General features: G+C 32.2%; 1 pseudogene; it reads left to right on the top strand.

Annotated features, from left to right (window-relative positions):
• The window catches only part of LOC113850904, a 69,134-nt pseudogene that overhangs the window by 47,145 nt on the left and 9,958 nt on the right, over positions 1-12,031 (top strand).

Below are 12,031 nucleotides of genomic sequence, written 5' to 3'. Positions count from 1 at the left end.
AGAAATGAGGAAGGGGAGACGCGGTTTTATGGGTTTCAGTCATTACAGAAGAAAATTCATCTGTAATGAGTTTAATGAAATGGTGCGTTTCAGGTGGCACCTTACAGACGGATTTTTCCGCTGTAAATTTGTCAGTTCCATTTACATCCCAAAAAATCTGTCTGTAATTTGCCACCTAAAAGGTCGGTTAAAATAGCCATATTTACAGACGAAAAAATTCATCTGTAATTTCCCGCTATAACATTCCCTCCTATTTTCAAATTACAGACGAAAAAATCTATCTGTAATTCCTGCTATAATGTTTCGCGCCAAAAGGTAGGCAAATTATAAACGGATTTTACAGACAGATTAAAATCCATCTGTAATACAGACGGATTTACAGATGGATTTTTCAGAAAAAAAATTAAAATTTAATCCATAAATTCGTCTGTAAATTCATCTATATACATACAGATTTCAATCCGTCTGTATAATTTGTCTGTATTAAGCACTTTTCTAGTAGTGTTCTTGCTCAAAATAAAATTTTGACTTAACAGATTGAAGCCCTCACTAAACAAATGTCCAAGTTGTCACAACAACTTCATTCAATCTACTTCACAACTAACTAAGTGCTTAAATGTGATTTTTGTGAAGGAGATCATCTAAATGGAAAATGTGCCTACCCAACTCACAATTCAGAAAATGAGGAAGTGAATTATATGAGTAATTCACCTCGGGAAGGTAACTTTTCTAACCCTAATACTAATTCTTATTCTAACAATTTTTCACAAAGTTGGAAACAGAACCAAAATCAAGGATATGGGTGAAGACAAGGAGCAGGACCATCCAACAAACCATCCCCAACCCTCATACCAATAACAACAACAGTAATCACACTTTCCTCCACTTCATGAGAGACAATCCAAACTAGAGGACACCTTAGAGAAGTTCATATAGATGTCAATGAACGACTAGAAGAACACTGAGGCATTCATGGATCAGATACTGGAAAGATTGGCGGGTTAGGCTTTTTACTGTTTTCTAGATGGATACTTTGGTTATAATCATATCACTGTAGATCCAGAAGATCAGGAGAAAATTGCTTTCACATGTCCATTTGGTATTTTTGCTTATAGAAAGATGTCATTTGGATTATGTAATGCACCAACTATTTTCCAAAAATGCATGTTAGCTATTTTCTCAGACTTATTAGAGAAATACATAGAAGTGTTCATGGATGATTTCTCGGTCTTGGTTTCATCATTTGAAGATTGCCTAGCCAATTTAGACACCGTACTGAAGCGGTGTATTGAAACAAATTTGGGGCTTAACTAGGAAAAATGTTATTTTATGGTAATTGAAGGTGTGGTGTTGGGCCACAAGATTTTTTTCCAAGGGTATTGAAGTTGACAAAGCAAAAGTGAAAGTGATTGAGAAGCTATCACCATCAACAAATGTAAAAAGAATCAGAAACTTCCTTAGGCATGCTGGGTTTTACAGGAAATTTATCAAAGACTTTTTAAAGATTGCAAAGCCACTCAGCAATTTACTCAATAAGCATACCTCTTTTAATTTTGATGCTGAATGCTTACAAGCCTTTGAATTACTTAAACAAAAATTGATTTCAGCTCTTATCATAGTCGCCCTTGACTGGAATTTAGATTTTGAATTAATGTGTGATGCAAGTGATTATGTAGTAGAGGATGTAGTAGGATCGAGGAAGTCTAAAATTTTCCATGCCATTTACTACACTAGTAAAGTTTTAAACGAAGCACAAGTGAATTATGCTACCACTGAAAAAGAGTTCTTAGCAATAGTATATGCATTGAAAAAATTTAGATCTTATTCAATTGGTTCCGAAGTTATGATTTATACTGATCACACTGTAATTAAATATCTGTTAACTAAATCTAATTCAAAACTAAGATTAATTCAGTGGATTTTGTTATTGCAGGAATTTGATTTGGTTATCAAGGATAAAAAAGGCAGTGAGAATTTTATGGCTAATCATCTATCAAGATTAGAGAATCACGAGGTGACCGGTAAAGAAATAGAAGTAATAAAAGAGTTTCCTGATGAAAAACTTCTCTTGGTGCAAGAAAGGTCATGGTTTGCAGACATGACTAATTACAAAGCAGCAGGTGTTGTGCTTGAAGATTTTAATTGGCACCAGAAGAAGAAATTCTTAAGGGATGCTCGGTACTATGTTTGGGATGATCCTCATCTTTTTAAGCTGGGAGCTGATAGACTATTAAGAAGTGTGTTGCATCAGATGAGATTCAAAGCATTTTGTGGCATTATCATAGTTCTCCATACGGTGGGCATTTTAATGGTGAAAGGACAACAACCGAAGTCCTTCAATCTCGATTTTATTGACCCACTCTATTTAAATATGCTTATAATTATGTCCAGTAATGCAACAACTGTCAAAGGTCAGGTGGAATTTCAAGAAGGCATAAAATGCCTCTATCAAGCATTCTAGAGGTAGAGGTATTTGATTGTTGGGAAATAGATTTTATAGGACCACTTCTGGCTTCATATTCAAATGAGTACATCTTGGTAGTTGTAGATTATGTCTCAAAATGGGTTGAGGCTATTGCATCAGAGAAGGCAGATGCCAAAACTGTGATAAAATTCTTAAAGAAGAACATTTTTTGCAAGTTTGGAACACCAAGGGTACCAATAAGCGATGAAGGGTCTCATTTTTGCAATGCTCAAATGCAAAAAGTCTTAGAGCATTATGGGGTAAGGCACAAGGTTGCATCACCCTATCATCCTCAAATAAATGGTCAAGTTGAAGTCTCCAACAAAGAAATTAAGATGATCTTGGAGAAGATTGTTACAACTTCAAGAAAAAATTAGTCTTTAAAGCTAAATGATGCACTCTGAGCTTACAAAATCGCATACAAAGACCCCACAGGTCTTTCTCCATTCCAATTAGTGTATGGAAAGGCTTGGAGGAAGAAAACTACAATTGCAAGAATTGGAGGAAAATCAGCTATCAGCCTATGAATCTCTAAAATGTACAAGGAAAAAGCAAAACAATATCATGATAGAAAATTCTTAAGCGGGAGTTCAAACTTGGCCAATCAGTGCTCGTATTCAATTCCAGGCTAAAATTATTCCCTGGAAAATTAAAATCAAAGTGGTCAGGCCCTTTTGTGGTAAAGAAAGTCAAACCCTATGGAGTTGTGGAATTGCAAGACCTAACCACTCAGTGAAGTTGGGTGGTTTAATGGACAGAGGATCAAGCTATACCTAGGTGGCGAAGTTGAGAGGCTCACCACCATCATTGCACTGCATGATCCTTAAAGAAACAGGCGTTAAGCTATGAGACGTTAAACAAGCACTTCCTTGAAGGTAACCCAGTGTTTGTTTGTATAATCCTATCCTTTACATTGTTTATTTTCAGTATTTATTAGTTGTTTTAGGAAGTATACATAGTATTTTGTAACCCTTGCATGATCTTGTGCATCTATGTCCTATTTTGTTGGGAATTTGAGTGATAAGTGTTAAATGAATGAATTTTGAATGATAGCATGATTAAGGGGTGAAAAGAATGAAAAGTAGTAAGGTTAGAAGGAAATGAAAATAGGTTTGGGAAGCATTCTATGTGCTTCTCGATACAGCGAGAGAACTCTCACTGTAACGAGGGATGAACGAAGTAAGGAGCTGAAACTATAAGCATGTTGCTATAGCGAGAATGTTGTCACCGCGGCGAGAAGTCTCTCGCTATAGCCAAAAAATCAAATAAAATTGCACACACTTTTTTGATATTTTCGCTGTAGCAAGAGAGCCTTTTGAAACATTGGTGAAACTGTTGTCTTCTTGCTATAGTGAGAATCTTCTCGCTGCAGTGAGAAGGCGTTGCTGTAGCAAAGAGATGCGCGACCCAGTTTTTAAACTGCAACGAAAAGGGCCATTTTTGAATTATAAAACGTGCCATCTTCCCCTAATTCTTTCAAATCCTTTCCTCCATCACAAATCACTTAACTCTCACTCTTTTTCACTTAAGAATTTGCACAATGAGTCAAGGGTAAGCAATTTCTCTTCTTATCTCATGTGATTTTAGTCCCTCTGTTCTGGTTCTTCTCATTCTGTGAACCCTAGGTTTTTCTGTATACAATTTTTAGAAAGTAATATTTGAAATGAAGAAGTGTGTTTTCTTGTTGTGATGTGTGTAATTAATCCTTTTGTGATGAGTTCTCTTGTGGATTCTCAAATCCTAGGACCTTAAAACGGGGAACATTAATAGGTATGATTATAATGTGATTCTAAAATTATAGGGGAATTAATGGTTTTGGTGTTTTGGGATATAAGAGCATCATTTCTTCATAAATCCTAGGTTTCTAATTGGTTTATTTTGAAAATTAGAAATTTGAAATGCAAAGCTAGGGTAATTAGAAGGAAATTTTTTGGTGTTTTGATGAGGAATAAGTGTAATAGTTCTATATGCATGGTTTCACCTAGTTTTCTTGAACCCTATGACTTTAAAAATGTGATTCATTGATTAAAAGGGTACCAAAGTGAAATTGAGGGAGATGTTGCCATTGAGTATTCAGAAAATCTAGTTTCCATGTCTAACACTTTTAGACATTAGGATCTTTGATGTTCTCATGAACCTTAGGGGCTAGAAGTTGAATTGATCATGTTGTGGTGAGAGCGGTCAAGACATTGTGAATGTTGTCACAAGTCTATTAGGTTCTTTGTGCTTAATTGTTATGATTGAATGTGTAAAATTTTTTTAGGATTGAAATACTTCTATAGGTGGTACCTTTATGAAATTCAATCAAATGAATTGAGTATACTACGTTGATATTGGATTTGAATTGAATTGAATAAGATTATTGATTGTAAGATTGTCATCCAAATAGATTTGAACATGCCTAGGTTAATACATTGAGTTGAGCTAGTTCTATTGTCATTGAGATTTATATTACCTTTTACATTTATTGATGAACTGGATTGTGATTTTACAGGAGAATCAAGGTTAGGGCTTAGAAGGACCCAACTTATGAACCAAAGAAACAGAAGGGTGCTTCTTCTTCACAGCCACCTCCATCTGATCCAAGAAGGTTCAGAGATAAAGATAGAGAGGATAGATTTAATGAAATCCAAGATTGGTTGATCATTGAAGAAAGAAGAGTGGACTTGAAACGAGGAGAATTTGATGAATTCAATTATGAGATTGAAAGGTGTAGATGGAGAAAATTGGCAAAACTAAGAAGGTACTATGATCTAGAAATAGTTAAGGAATTTTATGCTAATGCCAAACCGGAATTTAATTCAAGAAGGTTGGATACAAGATCCAAGGTGAGAGGAGTATGGGTTGATTACTCCAGTGATGCTATCAACAATTTATTGCAGATTCCATTGCAGCTGAAGGAAAAGAGAGGGACTTCTTCCATACTAAACTTGCTTCCTGCACTTAACAATTTAGTGACTATGCGACTGCTCAGACCTTATGCATTGCAAACAGGAGTTACACTACACATCTTGAAGGGAAAGCTTTGCGGATTTATAGGAAGAACATGACCACCTTAGCTCAAGTGTGGACGACCTTCATTTGCCACAACATTGTACCTAGAGGCCACATATCCTCAATGACTATATGGTATTGCTACCTCTTGTACAACATTTTGAGGGGAGGATTTGTAGATGTGACTCACATCATCACAGATGAGATCTATAGGTTTGTGATTAAGAAAGGCGAAAGTGGCTCACTTAGGTACCCAACATTGATCACAACACTATGTCAGGAGCAAGGAGTTAGAGGTATTTAGTACAGTAAGCCTATCAAGCTCCCCATTACTGTAGCTTATATTCAGAATTATTGCATGGAAGACTAGCCAGGAGTATCACCACCTTCTCCACCACCACAGCCTCAACCTCAGCTTGAGGAGCCACCAGTGCAGGAAGCGCCTATCAGACAGGATGATTCCACTTTCACATATGGCCTCCATCTGGATCATTTGGCTCTTCAAAACTCTACTATTCATAGGGGCTAGATGCATCAGCAGCATGCTTACCACCATCAAGCTCAATTGCAATATCCGATCAGCATATATGGATGAGTCTAGAGGAATTTGTAGCTTATTAGCAGTGGCCTAGGGACATGTCACACTTCCAAGGAGGAGTAGGATCATCTGGAGCAATTGATAAAGGCACAAGAGATGGAGATGGAGATGAAGATATTGGTGCTGATATGGAAGAGGAGAAATAGAAAGAGGAATGTTTTAGAGAGAAAGAAAGAAAATTAAGGGACATGTTTTTATTTATGTTTATATTTAGTTTATGTTTATAATTTTGTTTTGTTATTTCTGTTGCTTATTTGAGGTTTGACTATGTGTTTAAGTTTCAGTTTGAACTTTTATTTTGGTGTATTATGAATATATAGCAGTTTCAGTGGTTGAAGCATATTTTAGCAAGTTGCAAGTGCATTGTTAGTTATATGGCTCAGAATTAAGTGATGAGTACTGACATGTGGAGTAAATGCAAATGTTAACTGTTAAGAAGTGTTTTGAAAAACCCATTTTTGATTTTTAAAAGTAGTATCATTTAATTTGGTGAAAGTGGTTTGGAGAGACTCAAATTGGCAGTATTCTAAATCTAGGATTTGTTTTGAAAGATTAAAGTAAAAAGGTTTTTATGAATTTGAAAAGTTGAGATTTTAAGTGAAAGAGAGTTAGGATGTCCTGTGCATAGAAATAATCAATTAGAAAATTTGAGCAATTCATTTGTCATAATAAAAAAAAATGATTTTAGCCAAACGAGTGCAAGTGTGAGTGCTGTAAATAAGTGAATAAACTTCATTGAATTTTGTCGATTAACTTTGCTCGAGTTTCTAATTGCTATCAAGCATAATAAGTCATGGAGATGATTGTGGCATAATTTGTAAATACAGTTTTATGGCTAAAGCCAAAACCAACCCATATTTAAGATTTACCCAATTTTTGGAAGCCGTTGAGCCTAAAAAGTAAAATTTTTGGAAAATGTATGCACCTCAAGCATTTACATGAGAGTTATTACTTCCTATACCTTGTAGGAGGAGCATTAGGGCATGATAGGTCTTGAAGGCTATTTTTGCAAAAATATGAGTTGGTTGTACATGAAAAATTGAAAAAATAATTGAAGTTCCCTTCTAAAAAAAGAAAAGAAGCAAATGTATAATAAAAAAAGTGAAATTTGATGTGGCAAAAGAGAAGAAAAATATTAAAATTAGAAGGGGATATCCAAAGATCAAGAAAAATGTGGTGTTTAATTAGAGTGAGGAACAATAGAGATTGAAACCAACAAATAAATGGTCATCTTGATTGCACTAATACTCTAACTCACTTTGAATTCTAGAAAAACAATGATTTATTTGTAAGGCTAGCCTCATTACAACCTTTTTGAAAGACGTTATGATCCATGTCTTTTGTATGTACTTAGTTTGATAAGAAGCAAAGAGCAAAGCTTAACTAGAGGAATTCATTGAGGAAAGTGAGAGAAACACTAACTTTGTGAGAATGAGAGACTTTTTTTTTTTTTTTATTGAATGTTGTTGCTCCTATTTTCTTAAAAATGAAGTGTACTAGTATCCTGATTCTTTTAAGCGGATAACGAATATCCTTGAACATGAACAATGCTCCTTGATTGAAATTTTTTGAAAATCTTAGATGATGAACATGGAAGCAATGATAATTAATTCTATTTCAAACCATTTTCAAAGGCTTCTTGTGAAAATATTTGTGCATTCAATTACTTTGCTTGAGGACAAGCAAGATTTTAGGTTGGGGGAGTTGATAAATGTATAAATTGAGTAATTTTAGATGATGGCTTGAACATTTTTCATGTTAAGTGTTTAGAATTTTTGGTTGAATTCCTCCTAAACTCGAAACATTTACAATTACTTGTATATTTTAGGAAAAGAATGCAAATATAAGTGTTTTGATTCCTTTTTGATATATTTTGTAGTTGGAATCAGAAGAGAGACATCACTCAAAGTTGAAGAAATTTGGAAAATTAAGCAAGAGCCATAAAAGCGTCAAGTTGAAGAAAAGTAAGCTTCTGAAGGTTTTTCACTGTAGTGAGATACCCTTGGTGCAGCGAGAATGCTTAATTTTATGAAGGTAATTTTGTGCTCCTCTCGCTATAGCAAGAGTTTTTGTATTGCTGTAGCGAGACCTATATCACTGGAGCAAGAGGTAAGCAAAAGGACTTAATTGTTATCTCCATGTCTCGTTACAGCGACACCTTCTCGCTGTAGTGAAAGAAGTTTCGTCCAGACTAATATAAAATGCGATTTTTGAGTTGTTGAGGATGTATTGTTCCATCTTCATTATTTTAGAGAGAAAGAGCAGCGGAGGGTTAAGAGAAAGTGTAAGAATACTCAAGTTTTGATGTTCTACACCATTTGTATTTCATTTCTTGTTACTATAGTTGCAATGAGCAGATAAAATTTGTATGAGATTGAATGTAAATCTTCAAACTTAATGTATTCTCAGTAATTTATATAAATATAGTTGTTTCTTCTTTATTTCTATTGATTTAGTGATTTCAATCCATGTGTAATACTTGAATCTTTCTAACTGATAGCTTTTTAAATCCAGATCTGAGTTGTATCTAGAAAGATATTACTTAGATCTATATCTGATTGACAAACTGCCAAGTGTTCAATAGGTAAGTGTACCTGTCAAAAAGTAATACAAAGTTCTAAAATAAGTCCCCAAAATTATCATCCAATTACTAAGAATTTTTTAATTTAATTATTTAAGCTTAAAGGATATGAGATTAAATTAAACAAGAATTTAATTATAAAATTAATTGTAAAAATTAGTACAAGAAACACAATACACGTCTTAGTTGAACTTATAGGAAAGGAACATAAGACATATAAGTTTTATTATTGAATCATTTATGTTATTTTTCCGTTTAACTCTAAATTCAATTTCTTTGTGATCACCAATCATTCATACAAATATTATCAATACTCAATGGTTATGGAATTTTAACATTTTAATATTTTATCTTAAATAAAAGTTCAGAGTAAGTCATGACTAACATTAAAATAACTAAATTAAACATAATAATTAAATCTTAATGAAATTTATTGGAGTCTAAATTTTCTAAGCACATGTAATTAACCATCTTAAATTCTTCTAACTCTAAATTGGGTTTAGTTTCAAATAAAACAACAATCATTTTCTCTAGTTTTTCCTTTATCTTCTTTGTCTTTGTTTTTATCCTTATCATTAGTCTTTGAAATCCTTCTAATATCTTCGAACTTTTTTTTGTAACAAGCATTTTTTTATTCTCATCACTTACCACTTTCCGTTTACAAGTATAGTCTTTTTAGTGTCTTTAAATCATCAATTGGATCAGTAACATTTTATAATTTTGTTAGCTTACCAATCACCCAAAACTCATTAGAAGCCTACTCATTGTTGGATTTACTAAAAATTATGCTTCACATACAAAGATTCAATGGCAGCAAGAAAAACATAAATATGAAATGGACGAATTGATGACATTGCATTCCTTAAGAAATATGTGATTAATGGCTCGTGCTTAGATGAAGGATCATTATATATAAAACTAGTATTAAACTCAAAGTTTTGTTTCAATCAGTTTAAGTTTTTGTAGATAGTAGTTTCACTTTCATCAGTAAAGGTAGGAAAGGGAGACAAAATATTGATTGCTGATCACTTATTGTCCATCGTGATTAACCTTCATTTTTTTACAACCTGTCATATCTTGATGCCTTTAGAAGGTATAGAAAATATTTTTTGTAGTTTTAATTTTTACTTATTTTGCTTTCACTTTGCTTTCCTTATTTATATTTTAAAAAAGTTACTATATTTTGGATATATTATGATGTGATCAATAATATTTTATATTAATTTTTTTAATATAAAATATAATATTTAAAATATATATTATATCATCAGTAAATTTGACTACAATTAAACTATTAATTGACGAGTACTAATTCTTGAACGAAAGCATTTTTAAGTGAATTATCAAACAAGAATAATCTTAGAAATTAGTTTTTTTTTATCATTTAATGTGTTTTTCTGAAAATTACAAAATTTTAAATTTTTCATTATTTTTGTAATTTCGAAATTTATTCCTTTATTTTATTTTTGTAATATTTATTATTTAAGAATTTATACTCACAAATTTATATATATATATATATATATATATATATATATATATAAATTAAGTGTTATTGTCTCTTTAACTATCTTTAACTGCATCATGTGATTTCTGCTACAATTAATATTTAGTTCTTATTCAATTTTAATTTTTTAATTTAAAACTTTATCTCTTTACCTTAATCCTATTTAGTATAGCAATATGTTAATTATTGTATTAAAAATATTTTATTTTTTAAAATTTATAAAACTTATTGAATTAAAAATAAAAATGTTAATTATTATATTTTACTGATTAAATATTCATTAAGATAAAGTAATGCAGTAAAATATTTATTAATATTAGTTTTGTATAAAAATTTATAAAGATCCATTTAATAAAAATATTGAGATTAATAATAAAATATATTAATTTCACATTTTATTAAATATTATTAAATAATGTAAATTTTAGCCGTGTCAGAATCCAAATTCAATAGTTATTAACGGACATTGACTTCAAAATATGTATAGTTGGTGTAGTTGGTAGATATACCGCGTGCTTTTCTTTTCCTTTTGCCCACTTTTTTGTTTATTTTTTTAACTTATAGTTTGTTTACCGCTCCAAAGGTGTTTGCAAAGAAAATTTAATTTTAACTTAGAAAATATACATGTATAAATTTAAAAAGATTAAAGTTATATTTATATATATATATATATATATATATATACTTTTAAAAAATTAAATAAACTTTTGGAGTGAAATACAAATCTGGAAAAAGAAAATTTAATTTGAGTTATATTTTTAAATTTTAAAAGAATAATAATGTAAAATCTGTTTTGTTTTCAATAACTGGTGGTTAAAATAATATGTTTTAGGGGTCCGCATTCGGAATTTTAAACGTGTATATTAGTGGGAAAGCTTTGAACTTTCGGGTCTTTCTCTGAAAGTTGGTTTCACGCTCTGCTTTTATTTTATTGTTCTTGTCCATTTTACTTGCCCACCTGCACTTCAGTTTTCAAAGCCATCTTATTAATTTTCTGTCTTCCTTCAGTTCTAGTCAATGATTTGCGTTTTCGATCTCTACCATCGATCATACACCATGTTTGGAAGATGTAGTTACTGATATACAGGTGTTGATATGGATGTCGATTGGATGGACGGTGAATCGCAAACACATATGGATCAGGAGATGCTATCAAGCGGGATAAGGATTCATGACGTGTTTTTGAGTTTCAGAGGAGAGGATACTCGTGCTTCTTTCATTTCACACCTCTATGCGGCTCTTCAACAAGCCGGAATCATTGTTTACAAGGATGATGAATCGCTTCCAAGGGGATTTTCTATCACAGAGTCGTTATTGCGAGCAATTCACGAGTCTAAAATTTCTGTCATCGTTTTCTCAAGAAATTATGCGAATTCGCAATGGTGTTTGGAAGAGTTGGAGGCAATAATGAGGTGTCACAGAACCATAGGGCAAGTGGTTCTGCCTGTGTTCTATGATGTTTTTCCTTCTGAAGTTCGTCATCAAACTGGTGAGTTTGGAAAACAATTCAAAAATCTTTTATGTAGAGATTGTTTATTTCCGTGTGAAAGGGATTACGAGTTGCAGTATTGGTACTCTCCGACGCCGATGGTGATTTACGAGGCTGGTAGTAGTACCTTTGGGTCTCGAGTGTTTGGTCACAGGTAATTTATTTGAACGGTGATATTTGATGTGTCTAGATATTATCATTGTTAATAATATTGGATATTATCATTTTTTATAAAATTTATCATTTATTATTTTTTATTATATATACCCGATACACCTTAAAAAACTTATTAGCGTTTTTTTAATTTACCTTTGTAAATCTGAGAGTAATGGTAACTAAATTATGTCGTCCTTGATTTTTTTTTTTTAATAAAACATATTTTACAAGGTAGTATATTT

The sequence above is a fragment of the Abrus precatorius genome, unplaced genomic scaffold (assembly GCF_003935025.1).
Source record: "Abrus precatorius isolate BTA unplaced genomic scaffold, Abrus_2018 Scaffold9, whole genome shotgun sequence".
Lineage (NCBI taxonomy): Eukaryota > Viridiplantae > Streptophyta > Magnoliopsida > Fabales > Fabaceae > Abrus > Abrus precatorius.
This window is presented reverse-complemented; position numbering and strand designations above follow the sequence as displayed.